Raw genomic sequence first — 21988 nt, forward strand, 5'->3', positions numbered from 1 at the left:
CTGCATATCTGAGGTTGTTGACAAAACATACTAAAGGACCAATAATTTCTAAAAGGAAGGTCCAATGAGACTCAAGAGAATTGGATGAAAGTCTGTATAAGAAGAATTTAGGTGTCCTAAGAAACTCTCACATGTCACTTATCATGTAAAATGGGCAGCTGTCCCTCCTCTTTCCTATCACGTGACTTTGGATTTGGAACACAGGGTACAGAAACACCATGTTGAAAAGGGAGAATGATAAAAACATGCACATTCTGAGTTTGCAACCTCAGGCTTCTCTACCTGACTGGCTTCCCCTTAATCTGTGCAAGTCAGTTGTATACTGCCAGGCAAATGTGATGTCTAGATTTGGACAAAATTAAGTAGCTAACCTAAATAAATAAATAAACTTTGGGTTAGCCAAAAAGTTCATTCAGATTTTTTTTCCCCCTATAGCATCTTACAGAAAAACCCAAATGAACTTTTGGGTCAACCCAATTAATAGAGTTATAGGCAGCAAAGTCATGATTACTCCAGTGAAATAGCTGAAACACATCACTTGGTAGTGAAGCCCAATCATAGGGGGAAAAAAAGAAAAAAAGGATACTCAATGCACATAGAGCTTTTTTGTAGTATTTCACTGCTAAATATAAAAGGAGAAACAAGAATCAATGGGGAGGGGGAAGAAACTTACTGATAAAAGAATAGATGAGGGGGGAGAAATAATTCTGAGAGATAAAAACAAACAAATAAAAATAAAACTAGATAAAACAAAGCCACAACCATTTCTAAATGTTATGTCTTTATAGCAACAAAAATAAGGCATTCCATGCGGGAACAAGAACAGAATGCCATGAAAAGAAATGTCTGGAGAGCCACAAAATGCTCTTGAAGATTAAATTCACTGGAAAAGATGCAAGTTAAATCTATGAAATCTCACAGAAAGAAAAGAGAAGCAGACAAGGATGGAAAATAGCAAAGACAAGACAAAAAGTAAAAGGTAATTAAAGGGCTGGCCCACCTTGCTCAACAACAAATAATATTAAAAAAAAAAGAAAAAATAAGTTAAAAGTGAGAAACAGAAATGCAGTAGAGAATGAGCTGGCACACTCAGCTGGGCCTTCATCCTGCTAGGAGGCCACTCAGCAAAGCAGCTGGCCAAGCAGGCCATGTCATTCTCCTGTCAAACATAAATATTGTAGGCCCTCCATATCATTATTTCTGCAACCATGGATTCAACCAACTTCAGATCCAAAACATTAAAAAATAATAATAATTCCAGAAAGTTCCAGAAAGCAAAACTTGAATTTGCCTCACACCCAACATTTTACATAAGCATTTACATTGCTTTTTAAAAGTATTTACATAGCATTTATATTGCATTATATAAGGTATTATATCTCTGGGTATTATAAGTAACCTAGAGATGACTTAAAGAATAGAGAAGGTTGAGTTTAGATTATGTGCAAATACTATGCCATATAAATAAGGGACATGAGCATCCTTGAATTTTCATATCCACACAGGCCCTGGAACCAATGTACTGCAGATACCAAGGGATGGCTATTATTTTACCAAAAATAAATAAATAAATAAATAAATGAACATCAGACAAAGATGTTCTTTGACCATAACAGAGCAGGACAAAAATACTACTACTCCATAAACATGAAGAGCACGGAGAGAAAAGAAAATACTGTTCAAACCACAAAAATACCCAAATAGCCTCCTTTTCTAACTTATATAAGTAATTACTGCTGCTTTACTTATACTTTACTTCTTTATTTCTGTTTGAGCAAGCCTTCAATGATCCTATATTCTAGATGAGAAGCATTATACACTTTCTTTGGCTAGAGAGTATTGACCAAAGGAAATTATCCATGATATAATTCAAGAAACTATCCCATAACTGAAAGCTATCTTGAAATTAAAAGGAACTGTTGAATTCCTTGAAAATGAAGAGACACCTGTAAGTTGGACATAAAAAAATGGATATAATGGGCTTGTGAAACGTTTGTCTTCAAGAGAAAGTATAGGTGAAGAAGACAGAGAGTCCAGGACAGAAATGCAAACCTATTTCAAGACTTGCTAGAGAGGAAAGAATTGGCATAGAAGAGGAACCAGAGGACAATGGAAGTTGCTGCTGCAAGAAGAACTGCACAGTGTCTCTTGAGTGGGTGTTTGTAAATGATAAGGTGCTAGTTGGGTTGCAGGAGTGGTGGCCAGATCCCTGAACTAAGAAGTTAGAGCAAGTGTTAGGAAGCACAGACAACACTTATGAAGTAAAGGATTGAGAAGAGAACTCACTTGTCACTCCCAAGTAGCATGATTCTCCCTTTCTAGGTCATCTTCCTTTCCTGAGAAAGCACTAGACATCTGTTTTGGAGGAGGGGGCCTAACATTGCTTGCAACTTTTAGCTCCTTGGGGGATGTTATTGTGCATATCATTCTTAGGAGTTTCCTTTACCAGATTGCACTTACCTTTGTTCTATGTTGAAAGGCAAAGAAGAAAAGGAAAGATGTACCCATTTGAATACAGAGTTTCAAAGAAAAACTAGGAGAGATAAGAAAGCCTTCCTCAGTGATCAATGCAAAGACATAGAGAAAAACAATAAAATGGGAAAGACTAGAGATCTCTTCAAGAAAACTGGAGACATCAGGGGAACATTTCATGCAAAGATGGGCTTTATAAAGGACAGAAATGGTATGGAGCTAGAGAAGCAGAAGATATTAAGAAGAGCAAAAATACACAGAAAAACTATACAAAAAAGATCTTCATGACCCAGATAATCACGATGATATGACCACTCACCTAGAGCCAGACATCCTGGAATTGGAAGTCAAGTGGGCCTTAGGAAGCATCTCTACGAACAAAGCTAGTGGAGGTGAAGGAATTCCAGTTGAGCTCTTTCAAATCCTGAAAGATGATGCTGTGAAAGTCCTGCACTCATTCTGCTAGCAAATTTGGAAAACTCAGCAGTGGCCACAGGACTGGAAAACCTCAGTTTTCATTCCAATCCCTAAGAAAGGCAATTCCAAAGAATGTTCAAACTACTGCACAAATGCGCTCATCTCACATGTTAGCAAAGCAATGCTCAAAATTCTTCAAGACAGGCTTCAACAGTACATGAACAGTGAACTTCCAGATGTTCAAGCTGGTTTTAGAAAAGGCAGAGGAACCAGAGATCAAAATGCCAACATCCACTGGATCATCGAAAAAGCAAGAGAGTTCCAGAAAAACATCTCTTTCTGCTTTGTTGACTATGCCAAAGCCTTTGACTGTGTGGATCACAACAAACTGGAAAATTCTGAAAGAGATGGGAATACCAGACCACCTGACCTGCCTCTTGAGAAACCTGTATGCAGGTAAGGAAGCAACAGTTAGAACCAGACATGGAACAGCAGACTGGTTCCAAATAGGAAAAGGATTATGTCAAGGCTATATATTGTCACCCTGCTTATTTAAGTTATATGCAGAGTTCAGTTCAGTTCAGTTGCTCAGTCGTGTCTGACTCTTTGTGACCCCATGAATCACAGCACACCAGGCCTCCCCGTCCATCACCACTCCCAGAGTTCACTCAAACTCACGTCCATCGAGTTGGTGATGCCATCCAGCCATCTCATCCTCTATCATCCCCTTCTCCTCATGCCCCCAATTCCTCCCAGCATCAGGGTCTTTTCCAATGAGTCAACTCTTGGCATGAGGTGGCCAAAGTACTGGAGTTTCAGCTTTGGCATCAGTCCTTCCAATGAACACCCAAGACTGATCTCCTTTAGAATAGACTGGTTGGATCTCCTTGCAGTCCAAGGGACTCTCAAGAGTCTTCTCCAGCACCATAGTCAAAAGCATCAGTTCTTCGGTGCTCAGCTTTCTTCACAGTCCAACTCTCACATCCATGCGTGACCACTGGAAAAACCATAGCCTTGACTAGACAGATCTTTGTTGGCAAAGTAATGTCTCTGCTTTTAAATATGCTATCTAGGTTGGTCATAACTTTCCTTCCAAGGAGTAAGCATCTTTTAATTTCATGGCTGCAATCACCATCTGTAGTGATTCATCATGAGAAATGCTGGGCTGGAAGAAGCACAGGCTGGAATCAGGATTACTGGGAGAAATATCAATAAACTCAGATATGCAGATGACACCACCTTTATGGCAGAAAGTGAAGAAGAACTAAAGAGCATCTTGAAAGTGAAAGAGAAGAGTGAAAAAGTTGGCTTAAATCTCAATATTCAGAAAACTAAGATCATGGCATCCAGTCCCATCACTTCATGGCAAATAGATGGGGAAACAGTGGCTGACTTTATTTTTTGGGACTCCAAAATCACTGCAGATGGTGACTTCAGCCTTGGAATTAAAAGATGCTTGCTTGCTCCTTGGAAGAAAAGTTAAGACCAACCTTGACAGCATTTTAATAAATGCAGAGACATTACTTTGCCAACAAAGGTCTGGCTAGTCAAAGCTCTGGTTTTTCCAGTTGCCATGTATGGGTGTGAAAGTTAGACCATAAAGAAGTCTGAGCACCGAAGAATTGATGCTTTTTAACTGTGGTGTTGGAGAAGAGTCCTGAGAGTCCCTTGGACTGCAAGGAGATCCAACCAGCCGATAAGTCCTGGATATTTATTGAAATGACTGATGCTGAAGCTGAAACTCCAATATTTGGCCATCTGATGTGAAGAACTGACTCATTTGAAAAGACCCTAACGCTGGAAAAGATCAAAGGCAGGAGGAGAAGGGGACGACAGAGGATGAGATGGTTGGATGGCATCACCAGCTCAATGGACATTAGTTTGAGTAAACTCTGGGAGTTGGTGATGGACAGGGAAGCCTGGCGTGCTGCAGTCCATGGGGTTGCAAAGAGTCAGACAAGACTGAGCGACTGAACTGAACTGAATGTTGTCCTTACTTCTTTTTCCCTGCACTTTACAAAATCTGACTGCCTGTGAACTCCTTGGCACCTTCCTAGGGATCCTGAAGAATGTTCATCAGCATTGCTCCTCAAAAGTATTTACCACCGTGAACTCCGAATTCAGTTTTGAGATATTCCCTGCAAGACCGAGTCATGTCTCCACTTAAATACTCCCATTAAGAAATCCTGTATAGTTTTTTTTTTTTTTTTTTTTTTAATCTTCATCCAGCCTAGATTCCAAAAGCCCAGTTCCTTTTACACCGGCTATGATCAATTGTGGGTGTTATGGTTTCCCTATTTTAAGGTACTTTAGCCTACAATTCATAAACTGTTTCTTCCTTGTCAGAGGCAGGTCTTTGTTGAGGAGTCCCCTTCTTTTAGGAGACTAATTTTTCAGTAAAGCAAACTTATAGTTTGTTAGATGTTCTGGGTTTAACTGGATATTCTTCTAGCATGTATCTGATCTGATGACTTGAAATCTGTATCATTGTATTCTGCCTGTATAATATACTTGAGACTCACATTGAAATACATAATTTCCTCCACCAAGTGGAGTGCCTGAGCGTATATACACATGTTCCTTCACTCAACAAATATTTATTTGATGCCTACTGTGTGCCAAACACTGTATTTTCAAAGGGATATGACTTGTTTTCCTCCTATCATCTTTTTTTATGACATATTTTAAATACATCTTTCAAATATGAAGACAGGTATTTGAAAGGATAAATAAATCAATAAAATAGATTAATATACTCTACTCCAGTTTAGTTCAAAACCAAAAAGGATTTTTATAATGTTGATCCTGTGGACAATGTAATTTTGATGTTACAGAGCTTCAAAGGAAAAATATTTCAAAGTAGCTCCCATATACTAATGTTTATTATGCTCCAATTATACATATTATGATATTTAATCCCCATATCAACCTTATATCTTTTTTTATATCATAATACTTATATCTTTTTTTTAACTCATGAGAAAATTAGGATTAAAAGAAAATAAACAAATTTGTTGATGTCACACAGCTAGTAATTGGTGAACCTGCATTTACAATCCAAATTGGTCAGGTCTAGAGATGACCTTGAAGACTTTAGTGTGTTTGGCAGAAGAGAGACACCCACAGAGAACTCAATGAGGGAGTACTAAAAACAAACAAAACAACAATAAAATTGCTCTCTTTAGGAATGATACTCACTTCATCCCTCCCATTTCGTCTGAGCCTCCTGATTTCACATGTCTGGGGTTCGCCCTCAGTTCCTGAATCTCCTCAACTGGAAGCATCTTTTACTGTTTTGTATCACTCAGAATGTAGATTCATATTGAAGACCCCTTTATACTCACAAGCTTGAATACATAAAATGAACCTCCTTGGCCAGGAAGGAGCCATGATACAAATGCCTTCCACTGCCATCTTTGAGACAAACTTGCAGGTATTAGTTGGACTTTACTGACTCCTCTAGATGATTTTGTGTGTGTGTGAATAAGAATTATCTAACTCAGAGAAGAGACCATGATAGTTTATTGCACAGCTAGATGGTGAAATGTAAAACTTCATTAAGAAGAGAAGGGGTCACAAATTGACTGTTGTCCTTGAGTCTTTAATGGCTTCCCTCTATCCAAGGAGGTCAGAAGTTTAAAGCACTTGAGTTAAATGACTAAGGGATTGACATTCTGTCAAATAGGTAAACCAGAGGGTTTTCTGAAAAACACTGTATTTGGATGAAATTCTGATGAAAAAGGTAGAAAATCTGCTGTTTTGGAAGTACAGAGTCAGACCACTGAAACCCCTAACTCCCGTGAATTAGTGGTTATTATGTGCAGAGGAAAACACAAACTTTGTTAATACTTTTCCCATCCACTGTGAAATATCAAAACTCAGCTGTGATGTAGCATTTAACTGCACATCGAATCTAGAGTCCAGTAATAGAAATTGCCTTTTTGCAGTAGAAAACAGGGTTAGAAGCAAACCAAAATAACACATAAAGCAGATCTCCATGGAGAAAATTGAAGACTGTTTCTAGCATGTAAAGATCGGGGATGCAATTCCTGTTCTGTGAAAAGCTTTTTTCCTGGGGTTTTAAATTTTCCTCTTGATTATGTGTAGAATCAAGGGGTGTCTGCGTGATTGTACCCATGCATGACTCCTGGTAACAGAAATGGGGCAGATACAGACAGATGGTGACAGGCTCATTTTTAAGCCCAACGAGCAGGCATAGAAGTCAAGCATCTAAGGCAGATCATAAAAGTTGGCATCAGATTTTCACTTCCAAATTCGATATCCTCAATCAACTAAAACTAAGTTTACTTCACCAGTAAAGAATAGATTTCAAATAAAATAGTAATGACATTAAAAAAATTTAACTAGCTAATTCAGAATTTTTTTTTAAAAAGGATGTTTGCTTATTACTTCTTTTTCTCATTTTTTAAACTGGAATATAATTGCTTTACAATATTGTGTTAGTTTCTGCTGTACAATGAAGTGAATCAGCCATATGTACATGTATATCCACTCCTTCCCAACCCACTCCCCCATCCTACCTGTCTTGATCATCACAGGGCACCAAGCTGAGCTTTCTGTGCTTTATAGCTGGTTCATACTAACTATCTATTTAACACATGGGCTTCCTGATGCCTAAGATGATAAAGAATCTGCCTGCAGTGCAGGAGATCTGAGTTTGATTCCTGGGTCGGGAAGAATCCCCTAGAGAAAGAAATGGCATCCCATTCTAGTATTCTTGCCTGGGAAATCACATGGACAGAGGACACAGGCAGGCTACAGTCCATAGTGTTGCAAAGACTCGGACACACACACAGTGTATAAATGTCCATCTTATTACTTGAAATATAAATCGAAGCAGCCTTTCTAAAAAACAATTAAATACACACATAATTATTTGTAATGGAGAAAATTAGAAATGATTTTTTTTCCCAAAAGCAGAAGACTCTGATATCCATTAAACCCCATCAATACAAATTAAGTTTTCAATTAATTTTAAGGATAGAGGAACTTGGTTACATAACCTACCCTATATTATGAACAAAATAAGGTACTAATCAAATATCCAATATAATTCTCATAGAGTTCTATCTAGTGAGGTTTTTGCAGAAAACCAGATATACTCCAAAATGTTATTAATTGCAATATCTCCCCACTATAGCACACTTAACAAGTTTTTGTTTAATAATAAGCACTGTTTCAGAGACAGATTGCTTGAAAAACAATATATTGTCTTCCTTTTAAGTGCAAATCCTTTTGTATCTGCTGATGCATTTTTCAAAGTATATCCCTACATAATCTTAGAAAGAGAATCCCCCTCACCTAGGAGAAACATATCTATATTGCTTTTGTTGAGTCTAGGCTCATAATCCCTTTCTTCTACTCTGTGATACAACCAGAGTTAGATGTCAGACTCAGGATCACAGCCTGTAAAAAAATACAAACACAATAGCTCCATCTCTCAACTACTTTAACTCTCTACAAGATCACAGGCATGGGAAAATAATTGCCAGACATTCAAGAGGAGCTCCCTTTGAGTATATCTCTAAAGAGCACGTGTCTACCTGTGGATTTGCAAGGAAAATAGAAAAGGATCAACTTGCATAAAGGTAAGTCTTTTGTGATTATGTCCAAAGACTCACCCTTGCACATTTTGTTTCCTTCTTAGGTCACGGGAAAGATTTCCTTGAAGACTTCTTATTTCCTTCCTTCTAGAGTAATGTTGAAATTAACTAAATTGAGGTAAAAATGCAGGAGGAAGTCCTGGAAGAGTTCAGTTGAACTTCTTTCTTTTGGATGAAAATGAATTCTCTCTCACCTCGTGTCAGCTAATTTAACTAGCAAAACAACCTTATAAGGTAGGTACCATTATTAACTCTACTGTGCCAGGAAACCTGAGATGCAAGAGATTAATTAATTTTCCCAGGGTCACAGAGATAAATGGTGACAGAGTTAGAACTCAGACTCAGGCTGTCAAACTTCTGAAACTGCCCTTTATCTATCTATTTTCTATCTACCTACCTATCTTTCTAACTATCTATCCATCATCTACCTACTATCTATCTACCCATCTATCTATTCACCTATCTTTCTTTCTTTCCTTCCTTCCATCTATCCATCCATCCACCCATCCATCTGTCGATACATGCAGATACTATTGCCCTACTTCTTCCAAACAAATGATGATTCATGAGGACACAGAAAAATCTCTAATCTGCGACCTAGTATGTCTTCTCAAGTTAGCAAAAACAAGTTAAAGTCTCAAAGTCCTCACTTTCAGTTTCACCTGTGATAATGTGAAAACAACAAATTTTTGTACTACACCACAACACCACAAACATACTGAATTAAAACCTCTGCAACCTATTAACCTAAAGGTTGAGGCATTTCCATTAGGACCATTTGAATGGTCACCAGCAAATGGAGCAAAGCCATTTGCACTAGAAGAATTTTTGAACCAAGGGGATAACCAGGGCTCTTAGTTTAAGATTTCATTTAGCAAGTTGGTTGTTTATGATCAGACTTGACTCCCTTAAAGTGTTAAGCATTTTCCAGCACTGATATGCATCATTGCAGGACAATTTAAACACACAGGCATGTGCTTTTTTGGATGGATATATGAATGGATGGGTGTAAATCTTCATATTTTTATTTGGAAAACATGTATGGTATCAATATCTGGAAAATATCAATCATGCCTATTCCATCTTTTTTTCCATAAAAAGAGAAGAAATGTACTTTTTATATGGTATTGATACTTTCTTTTTCATTGTTTTCTAAATCAACCAACAATATTTTATGCACACCTATGGTATTATGGTATAAATAATAAATTATGGTTGATTTGAGTGGGTTCCCTGGTAGCTCAGTTGGTAAAGAATCTGCCTGCAATGCAGGAGATCCTGGTTCTATTCCTGGGTCAGGAAGATCCACTGGAGAAAGGATAGGCTACCCACTCCAGTATTCTTGGGCTTCCCTTGTGGCTCAGCTGGTAAAGAATCCACCTGCAATGTGGGAGACCTGGGTTGGATCCCTGGGTTGGGAAGATCCCCTGGAGAAAGGAAAGGCTACCCACCCCAGTATTCTGGCCTGGAGAATTCCATGGACTATATAACCCATAGGATCGCAGAGTCAAATGAGACTGAACGACTTTCACTTCAGTGATCTGGGTAAACTTCAGCCTTGCAAAGACATTAAAATGAATTCTAGTGAATTAGTCATTTTGTTCACTGGTTTATAGTGAAGTTGAGAGCATTATGTGATACCTGATTGGAATAACTATAGAAATATGATTTTGCCAACACTTAATTAAGATACCAAAGGATAGTCCTAAATTGTAGAAATAATTGATTCCTTATGTTTGATGTATATTTGAGCTACTTGAACTTTGGTTTATCACTTAAAATGTTTTGATCTCATCCTTAATATGGTTGACTTAGATAATATCATCTAACATTGGTCATATATTCTAAGTTTTATGACTGCACTCTGCTCCAATCTGTTCTTACTCTCCATCCTGAAGTTTATTCCATCTAAGAAAGTCACTCTTTGTCAATGGTTAGATCAACAGACTATAGACAAAAACATCTGGAGATACTGTGCATGGGAACACTTTACCTCATTTAAGCCCATTTCTTTGGGAATATTTTCCAATCAGTAAAATAAAAATGATATTCAGCCTGTGTATGGCTACTTCCTTCAGCCAAGACAATGACGAATGGATTTATTATCTACTTTTCCTTAAACAATGCTTTTGTAAGGGAAAAAATTATGACAAAATTACATAAAAAATTGTTTGCGGGGCACAATTTTCAAATAAAACTCATTATATTGATAGACATTGAAATTATTGCTCAGTGTGCAAAGACATAAATATCCATCCTGCCCAAAACAAATTTAGCAAAATCAAAATATGTAACACTAAAGAACATTTCAGCTTTTCTCTAGCACATGGAGCCAGCCCTACATGCCAACCCGATTCTATCGCTTCTCCTCATTAAGCTTGAAAGCATATTTTTGTTGCTTTTAGCAGCTCCTAAAATTTCTTTGTCTCTTAGCACAGCACCATAAAAGTTCCCACCTGACAGATCATAAATCGTTCTCACAGAGCAGCCTGTCCCCTGGCACGCACTGGCTACATTCTCTTCTCCAGAAACATTAGTAAGAGCAGTTATGTGCTTTTGCACAGAACATAGTTTCAGGATCTGGAAAATGGTTGACCCTGTCCTGTCGATTCAGAGCAGGGAATGGTCTACTTTAGACAAAGGATTTATTTTCACCAAGACTGAAAGGAGTGTTTTTTCTGTGATGAAACCCATTTGCAACAATAAAAAGTGGGTTAAATCTGAGGTCAAGGAAATAACCACACAAATATGCCCCAGATATTTAGCAGTCCCTCACATACTATATCATGTGTAATAGTGGTTTCTTCAACTTCGCCTCTAGACAATATTGAAAGACCTGTAACTGGTGTGTCATTCTGCTATGTGTTCCTTCATTTGTCCAGGCATTAACTGAGAATCTACTTGATTCTACACACTTTGCAAATGATACAGCCTCAGAGATGGAGAAGACACAGTTCCTGTCCACAGTTGCATATAAATGTGCAGCTATGCAGGCATTTATAGTAAAGTGTATGAGATGTGTCATTAGCCATTAAAAAATTTACCCTGCAAGAGAGAAGGAGGAGTCAGAAAAGCTTTTAGGGAGGAATAAAAATGTGAGCAGAATTTTGACATCTGAATGAGAATTTCTTAGGTGATTATTGGGTTCAGTTCAGTTCAATCGGTCAGTAGTGTCTGACTCTTTGCGACCCCATGAATTGAAGCACGCCAGGCCTCCCTGTCCATCACCAACTCCCGGAATTTACCCAAACTCATGTCCATCGAGTTGGTGATGCCATCCAGCCATCTCATCCTCTGTCATCCCCTTCTCCTCCTGCCCCCAATCCCTCCCAGCATCAGGGTCTTCCAATGAGTCAACTCTTTGCATGAGGTGGCCAAAGTACTGGAGTTTCAGCTTCAGCATCAGTCCTTCCAATGAACACTCAGGACTGATCTCTTTTAGGATGGACTGGTTGAACGTCTTTTCAGTCCAAGGGACTCTCAAGAGTCTTCTCCAACACCACAGGTCAAAAACATCAATTCTTCGGCGCTCAGCTTTCTTCACAGTCCGACTCTAGTAGGTAACATATAAAAGGTACACGATTTTGAAAATATAACACATTGTAGAATAGCAAGTGGTTTGGAATGAGTGGAACCCATGTAGTATGTGGTAAAGGGAGGATGAGACAAGATAGGTACACAGAGGAATCCTAGAGGATCCTGAATATTAGTATGAAAGTGAAAGTGAAGTCGCTCAGTCATGTCCAACTCTTTGTGACCCCATGGACTGTAGTCTACCAGGCTCCTCCATCCATGGGATTTTCCAGGCAAGAGTACTGGAGTGGGGTGCCATTTCCTTCTCCAGAGGATCTTCCCAATCCAGGGATCAAACCCAGCTCTTCCTCATTGTAGGCAGACGCTTTTACCATCTGAGCTTCCAGGGAAGTCTGAATGTTAGTATAGAGAATGATAAGGATGTTTGTTTTTTCCTATGGAGCATCAATCAAAGATATAACTCAAGGGAAGCTAAATGACCACATGTCAGATATTCTTACTTAAGTAATAATAAAAAGTAACTACAAAAGCAAGTATGACAGATTGCAAAAGTAGCTACAAATTCTCACCATCCCTACATGTGTATCCCTTTGTAAAGTGAGTCTGAAGCTTTTTCCAGCAAGAGGCTGACTTTCTCTAATCACTGAGTCTTTGCTTGGTATGTGACATCCTTTGGTCAATGGGACAGGAGCAAACATATGCAGTCAGAGACTTGGAAATCACTTCCTTAAAGAGGCATGCTCTCCAACTGCTCTTGAAAGCCTCAAGCCCCATGTGAAGCAGTCTGAGCTGACCACCTGAGTGATGGGAGGTAAAATTCTCAGCAATCCCATTGCCCTATTAATCTATTAACAGCCATATGTGTAAGAGAGGCCATCCCAGACCATCCAGCCACATCCAATACCTGATGTGACCTTGTGACCTGACAACTGACTACAGAGGCATGAACAAGCCCAGAAAAGATCAACATAACTACCTCAGAGCAGAAAAACTAAGCAATAAGCCCAAATAATTGTGAGCTAAATATTAATAAATAATTGGTTTAATCCACTGAGTTTTGAGGCAGGTTTTTTTTTAATGAAATAAAGCTAACAGATACAACAGAGCTGGAGAAGGCAATGGCACCCCACTCCAGTACTCTTGCCTGGAAAATCCCACGGACAGAGGAGCCTGGTAGGCTGCAGTCCATGGGGTCGCTGGGAGTCGGATACGACTGAGCGACGTCACTTTCACTTTTCACTTTCACGCATTGGAGAAGGAAATGGCAACCCATTCCAGTATTCTTGCCTGGAGAATCCCAGGGACAGGGGAGCCTGATGGGCTGCAGTCTATGGGGTCGCACAGAGTTGGACACGATTGAAGCGACTTTGCAGCAGCAGCAGCAGCAGCATACAACAGAGCATTATTAGAGACATAAGTGGAAGTGAAAGTCACTCAGTTGTGTCTGACTGTTTGTGACCCTGTAGACTATACAGTCCATGGAATTCTCCAGGCCAGAACACTGGGGTGGGTAGCCTTTCCCTTTTCCAGGGGAATCTTTTGAACTCAGGGATCAAACCCGGGTCTCCTGCACTGTGGGCAGATTCTTTACCAGTTGAGCCACAAGAGAAGCCCAAGAATACTGGAGTGGGTAGCCTATTCCTTCTCCAGTGGATCTTCCCAACCCAGGAATCCAACTGGGGAGTCTCCTGCATTGCAGGTGGGTCTTTACCACCTGAGCTATCAGGGAAGCCCAGAGATGTAAAATGGCAGTAACTATTGCAAAAGTTCCATGTACATTCTTTCATCAAATTATAAAAAATTTTTATGATTTATGTCTTCATTTTATGGAGGAAAAAACTGGTCTGTAGCCATTGCTTTTGACTACTGAATATACTGAACTACAGAAGACGTAAAATAATGTAAGACAAAACTGCAACAAAAAAACAGATTGAAAGAGGGTAATTTCTTGATTAGTGGTGGTGATGCTTAGTCCTTTGGAAATTCTATTTACCTCTGAGAATTTAACGAGACTCTCAAGACAAGCTTTCTGATACATATTAACTTTAAAAATTAGTGTGTACCTGGTTTGTAAACTTTTAAGTAGACTCACCCAGAGATATAAATGAATGGAATAGAAGTGTGCTTGGTATAAGGAGAAAATAATGGATAGCCCACACTCCATCTAAAGTGGACAACCTCCATCTAATTGTTGTCATGCAAAATATAAACCCAATATTCTCAGTATTTTAGAACTTGTCTTTCTAAACAAGAAAAAAATTCTAGACGCAGAGTGAAATATTCTAGTACTTAAATGATTGTACTTAATTTATAACCATGTGTGTGTCACAAATAAAAATTCTTTCTAGCATTTGACTAGTGGACATCTAGTTTGTAATCTGAAATCAATAATGTTGAGGTGGTGGGTCTGGTGAGGTTGGTTTGTTGATTATTAGGCTACTTAAGTCTATCAGTATGCGTCTAAGTTCCCTATACAGTCGCTTGTCACACAGTTTGCTTGGGGAATCTGAACCTGAAAAAAATTTTTTTTTCCCTCAAGAAAATTATTCACCAATTGGGACCTACCCTGACACTAGACATCCTGAAAACTTAGTACCTCTGGCTTCTAAATTGAGCCTTCAAAGATTTAACATAATCAACCTTTCCTAGCTGTAAGCCAGGACACATCTGGATACCTTCAGCCTTAAAGAACCCTGATTTATTTCCACAAGTCCCCTCCTCCCTAAAGTACTAGAGCTCTTTGGAAGATCAACCATCTCCTTCATTCATGTCTGGAAGCATGTTCAGTCATTCTTGGTTCTCAGTCATTTGGTCCATACTTTTCTTTAAAAAACTTCCCTGTTTTTTACATGGGGTCCTACCTGTATTTCTCTCTCTGTTACTGAGAGCTCTGATTGGCTGTGTTGATGAAAGAGCTTGAGAGCTTCTCAAGCCTTCTTCTGTCTCTGAAGGAGCATGGGAGGGTGGCGGGGCATCTAAATGAAACTGAGTTCTGGTGAGATACCTTGCAATTCACTTAATGCTCAGCATTGTGAAAGGGCCAAATTGCCATAGCCAGGACCACTCAACTGGAGAGAGAGGACCCCTCATTTGGCAAATTTTACTCTTTCCAACACATCTGGCTTCTTTTTTGCTACCAGGCCAGCTTCCCTGTGCGGGTGACAGTGGCAAATGGGCTAGAATTTCAATGTCTTTATTGTATTGATTTCCATTTATTTTGATCTTTACAGTCTTTTCTCTTTGCCAGTGAAAGTTGGGAAATGCTCTTCAGAGTTGGCTTCTAAGTTGTAGCACTTTAAAAAACACTAGTAAGTAATAAGACAAGTGACAGATAAGGGTCAAAAGACGCATGATCAAGGGTAAGTTGTAGGAAAGCACATCAAGGCAGGGTCAGGGAGAAAAGCAAAGCGTGATACCCAGGTCCATGTTTTTCCTCTCAGGTCTGTCTCAGGCTCTTAAACGAGAGAATTTGGCTTTGCAGAATATGGAGCTAAGGGACTCAGAAAATTTAAGATCAATCAGTTATATCCTGATCCCACTCTGATCTATGCACAGTACTAGAAGCATGGCTGTGTCTTTATCACCTGTTCTAATAACTGGTTCTGTTTCAATCACCTGTCAATAGTTCAGCTCCTTCAGACATGAGGTTGCAGCTTTCTTGTTTTCTGGTTTATTTCATTGTATGAAGATATTTAAGTCCAGCCAAGTTTTTGGAGCCTATTACTTGTTGAGAAATATTTCTGATGTTTTCCTTCACTGTTTTCTAAAACTTCTCATCCCTCTGTGGCTAGCTTTCTTTTTACTTAAACAGTCATCCATAAACTCTCTTTAGACTTATTCTGTGCTAGTTGACTTTGAATAGCTTTCCAAGAAGTTGGGTGTCCATCTGCTTATCATTTGGACATGCCCCACTCGGTCGCAGGGCAAGCCAGTAGACCCCAAACCTTTTTCCATTTCTGCTTCTATTTAGCATCTTGGTTTGTTGCTATTTCAGTATAATGTGTGTAGTGTGGCTTCTTTTCGGTTATTCTTTCTGGGTAGAATGCACATTAGGCTGACACATTTATTTGTAACACCTGAATATATATTTTTTTTTTCTTTTTTTTTTTTATTCTCTCCTTCAGGCATTTGTCCATTCTAGACATGGGCCAATGATCACACTTGATCAGGCACAAGGAGACTGCTGAAGGAAAGAAAACAATGGGGTTTTGAGTTTTGCATAGTCTGGTGAAACAGAATGGAATGTAATGGGGACCACCCCTCCCTGCCAAACACACACACACACACACACACACACACAGCTGGTTTCTTCATAGAACACTTGATGAATTTTATGGCATAGGAGATAGACTAGAAACTTCTAAAAGGCAGAAAGATATCTCCTGTGGTGTCACAGTATTTTGAAAATCAAGTCCAACCAGAAGGACTGGTCTCTCCTGAAGATTCTGGGCATGAAATTAAAGAGTTAAAATTAAAATTCTAGAGGGCAGATGTGAATCTCAGCCTTCCAGCACTACATCACAACTCCAAGGATGCTGCATTTTAGAAACAGAAATGAATCCAAGGTGGACAGTCTTCCTAATAATACTGAAGCCCAAGACTCGACATTCTAATCCTTGGTTGTGATACAAGTTGCTCCTGCTCTCCCTAACAGAGGGCAGTGTGAATACTCTCTGCAGGAAAGTTGCAGCATTTGTAGTCTATGGTTCTCCGTACCATAAAATGTCATGAAACATCAAGAGGCAAGAAAATGTATTTGAAAATCAAGACAAAAGATAGATAATGGAAGCAGATTTGCAGATAATCTAACTATTGGCTTCTGCAGACAAGGATGTGGAAAGGACGACTTTAAACAGATTAATCTTCTTAGGGCTTGTTGAGCCTTTTTGTACATCTTAATCGTTTTGGAATTCTTCTTAGCCAATATCATTCTGACTAGTACTTCTTCTCCACTATTGCCTCTGGAACTCTGATAAGACAAGGGTCTGCCCCAGTGTAGGACACCTGGGTTCGATCCCTGGGTCGGGAAGATCCCCTGGAGAAGGAAATGGAAACACACTCCAGTATTCTTGCCTGGAGAATCCCATGGATGGAGGACCCTGGTGGGCTACAGTCCACGGGGTAGCAAAGAGTTGGACACGACTGAGTGACTTCACTTTCACTTTCACCCAACCTATCTAGCGTAATTTGAGTTTAACTATTTATCTTTGTTTCTCTTCCATTAGAATACATACTTCTTTAGGACAGGAATTTTGAATGTTTTCTTTATTACTATGTCTCAAGGCCACTACAAAGTCATTTAATCTAATAAATTCCACATGATATTCTGATTGGAGGAAAACAATGCCTCTGAAAAATATAAGGAAAAAATAGCTGTAATTCTGAATGATACATATGACAAAACTCAGTTATATGCATCAAAATAAGAAATAAAAGCCATCTCAATATAATAGTGAAAGATTATAAATGTATATGCTAATTAAGGTAGAATGAGTAAAATAATAGTTAATATTTATTAAACTCTTACTTTGAAATTCTATTCCATCTCTCTACATATTAGTCTATGTGGAGACTAATAATACTAATAAGACTAATGCTACTACTTGAACAGTATTATTACTTAACATAATCTTGGGGTTCCTATTTAAAGCAAAAATATAAAATAAAATAAATGAATAAAATCACAATTATTTGTACATACTATTATACTGTGAAGCTTTGGACTATCAACTGAAAATCCATTAAAATTAATAAAAGAGTTAGATAAAGTGGCTGAATACAAAATTAATTAGAAATTATTTTCTACATACCAGCAATATTTTTTTAGAAAATATTTTGGAAAAAATTTTCATAATAGCAAATTAAAATAATATATCGAAATAACTTTAAGGAAACTTATGAGAAATATGTAGAAAAGAAAGCTTTTCTGAAATATTAGAAAAAATAGCATGTGTTTTCTGAATTAACTAGCTACTGATGTGACTGGTTTAGCAAAATGCTAAAGAGTGAACCTGATGACAGGTGTGGGAAAGGTGTGGCCTTTTCTTTGGACTATACCAGTGAGGTTATTCAACTCAAGACAACGGGGCTTTACTCATGCCAGTCCTGGTGATGGCAGCACATAGCCTTGTGTGTATTCCCTGGAATGAGCTTTCTTTACCTGGGACTTGTGGATGTGAGTGCTCAATTGCTCAGTCATGTCTGACTCTCTGCGACCCCACCAATAGTAGCCCTACAGGCTCCTTGGTCTGTGGAATTATCCTGGCAAGAATACTGGAGCAGGTTGCCATTTCCTACTCCAGGGGGATCTTCCCAACCCAGGAATCAAACTCAAATCTCCTGTGTCTCCTGCATTGGCAGGTGGAATTGTTACAACTGAGCCATCTGGGAATCTCTGATGAGGGACCTGGGCTCTGTATAGACATCTTTGAAGTGACACAGCAAAGAGCTCTCTCTGGGATGTGTACATCAAAACAAAGCTATTAACAATAACAACAATAATAACAACAACAACAAAAAGGACATAAAGTCTTGAAGCTGTAGAGAAATTTGAACCTCTGCACACTGTTGTCAGGAATGAAAGAATAGCATAGAAGCTCCACAGAAAGTTAAAACATAGCTACCACTTGATCTGGCAATCCCACTTCTGGGTATTTTAAAAAAAAAAAAAATGAAATCAGTATCTCAAAGAGATTAGCATTCCTATGTTCATTGTAGCATTATTCATAGAAGTTAAGATATGGAAAGAACTGAAAATAACCTAATTATTTATCAACAGATGAATGAATACAGAAATAAAGAGATGTGATATATACATTAAAAAAAAAAGAAGGAAAACATGCCTTCTACAACAGCATAAATAAACTTCAAGAACATTAGGCCAAGTAAAATAAGCCAGCCCACAGAAAGAAAAACATGACATGATCCTACTTAAATGAGGTATTTAAAATAGTAATATTCATAGAATCAAAGAATGGACTGATGGGTTTCCAGGGGGTGAGGGGAAGGGAGGTAACTAATCAACAGGTATAAAGTTTTAATTAAACCGGATGAGTAAATTCTAGAGATCTGCTGTATGACATCAGTACCTATCAGTTCAGTTCAGTTCAGTCACTCAGCCGTGTACGACTCTTTGTGACCCTATGGACTGCAACACGCCAGACCTCCCTGTCCATCACCAACTCCCTGAGTTTACTCAAACTCATCCATTGAGTCAGTGATAGCATCTAACCACCTCATCCTCTGTCATCCCCTTCTCCTCCTGCCCTCAATCTTTCCCAGCATCAGGGTCTTTTCAAATAAGTCAGCTCTTCGCATCAGGTGGCCAAAGTATTGAAGTTTCAGCTTCAACACCAGTCCTTCCAATGAACACCCAGGACTGATCTCCTTTAGGATTGACTGGTTGGATCTCCTTGCAGTCCAAGGGAATCTCAAGAGTCTTCTCCAGCATCACAGTTCAAGAGCATCAGTTCTTCGGCGCTCAGCTTTCTTCACAGTCCAACTCTCACATCCATACATGACCACTGGAAAAACCATAGCCTTGACTAGATGGAACTTAGTTGGAAAAGTGATGTCTCTGCTTTTTAATATGCTGTCTAGGTTGGTCATAACTTTCCTTCCAAGGAGTAAGCGTCTTTTAATTTAGTGGCTGCAATCACCATCTGCAGTGATTTTTGAGCCCCCAAAAATAAAGTCTGACACTGTTTCCACTGTTTCCCCATCTATTTCCCATGAAGTGATGGGACCAGATGCCATGATCTTAGATTTCTGAATGTTGAGCTTTAAGCCAGCTTTTTCACTCTCCTCTTTCACTTTCATCAAGAGGCTCTTTAGTTCTTCTTCTTGCCTTTCTTTGGGATTAGATTGGTACCTATAGTCAATAATAATAAGCTGCACTCTTAATATTTGTTAAGAGGGTAGATTTCATGTTAAGCATTCTCACTGCAAGAAAATGAGATTTAAAAAAAAGAAAAAGTCTAATTTCTCCATTATATTACTCAGTAGCCAGAAGTGGTTTCCTAAACAGGCAGCCCTCCTTTCCCTCCTCCGCCCCCCTACCCCCGCCCTTAACCTTTTACACCTTCTACTCTTTCTGATGGAGAATGTCCTGATTGCAGCTTTCTATAGCTAGAGGGCCCTGTATATCCTCCCTCTCCTTACTTTGTACATCCAGCTGGGCAAAGTTTATTCTGTTTTATGTACCATAATCTGTCATGGCTGATTTTGTTATAACAAGATCTGAACAGATGGGGAATGGTTTGCTCAAGAATTACTTGCAATATGAGTGACCTATAGAAAAAAATTGGAAACTGGAATGCAATCCCTGCAATAAAATCCCAAACTCGTTATCCTCCCCACAGGATGCCCATGGATCTTGCCCCCACATGAAGGTGTTAATGACTAATTCAGAGACCCAATAAAGGAGCCCAGCCCTCTGGTAAACAGTACATGCACAAACAAAGGAAGAAGACAGCAACAGAGAAAGGCAGTAATATTTCTTTGTCATAACTTGTCCTTCTGATTTTTTTTCCTATTAAGTGACATATACTTAAAAGATACAAACACAATCAGTTAACAATGGAATGGAAATGCTGCAAATAAAGCAATTTCCTTAGATCTGGAAAATCTCCAGAATTAGACAGATTCCTATCAACATTTAATAAACTTTTTTAACACCTACTGAGTCCAATTTCATAGTTCTTCAAAGTTCTCACTAAGCATAACAGGGAAGATAATCAGAAACTCTTACGGACAATATGCTCTCTGAAAAGAGTATTAAAAAAAAAAAGAATTAGGCAATGAGGATGCCATTAATCCTCTAATCCAACTGCCCATATTTATGTTGATTAAAAAAAAAAAAAAAGGGAAAGAACCTAGCCATTCTAAGTGGTTAATGTCTCCACCACCACTCCAAAGAGATGGTGCAAATAAATTAAAATATCCTTCTCTGCCCAAGTTCTCTGTGGTTTAGTATGTTTTACAGTGACTGCTCAATTAGAACCAGCCTGAGGCCATTTCTACATTTAAAAAATTGCAACATTAACCATATGATCTTTGAACAGCATTTATGATCCAACTACATATTCCCTGCAGTTCCTAAAATAACATGAGTAGAGAAAATAAAATGAAGAGAAAGAATGCTTTCAGTATTATGTTATAAGCTTCTTCTGTTGAAATCTACTCCTTTTCATTTACCCATATCTAGGCATTTTCTAGTTTCAACCCAGCCATCCTGACATCTTGAGTCTGTATCAAAACTTGGGCATCATTTTATAAAATTAGAAGTAAACAATTGATTAAACCGTGTCTGTATGGTTCTTTTCTGTTTTAGGTGAAATCGTTTCTCCTGTCTGAGTAAAATTAATTTTTTCGAGGCTGAGACCACTGACTTTCATCTTCCATAAAAGTGAAAGTGTTAGTCACTCAGTTGTGTCTGACTCTTTTGTGACCCTGTGGACTTTAGCTCACCAAGTTCCTCTGTACGTGGAATTCTCCAAGCAAGAATACTGGAACAGGTAGCCTTCCCTTCTCCAGGGGATCTTCCCAACCTGCAGATCAAACCTGGGTCTCCTGCATTGCAAGCAGATTGTTTACCATCTGAGCCACCAGGGAAGCCCATAATTAACACTAAATAACACAATAAGTATAAAGAAAGCTGAGTGCTGAAGAATTGATGCTTTTGAACTGTGGTGTTGGAGAAGACTTTTGAGAGTCCTCTGGACTGCAAGGAGATCCTAAAGGAACAAGTCAATCCTAAAGGAACTCAGTCCTGAATATTCATTGAAAGGACTGATGCTGAAGTTGAAACTCCAATATTTTGGCCACCTGATGCAAAGAACTGACTCACTGGAAAAGACTCTGATGCTGGGAAAGATTGAAGGCAGGAGGAGGAGAAGGGGATGACAGAGGATGAGATGGTTGGATGGCATGATGTCGGTCCA

This window comes from Bison bison, unplaced genomic scaffold, assembly GCF_000754665.1.
Source record: "Bison bison bison isolate TAMUID 2011002044 unplaced genomic scaffold, Bison_UMD1.0 scf7180017864145, whole genome shotgun sequence".
Lineage (NCBI taxonomy): Eukaryota > Metazoa > Chordata > Mammalia > Artiodactyla > Bovidae > Bison > Bison bison.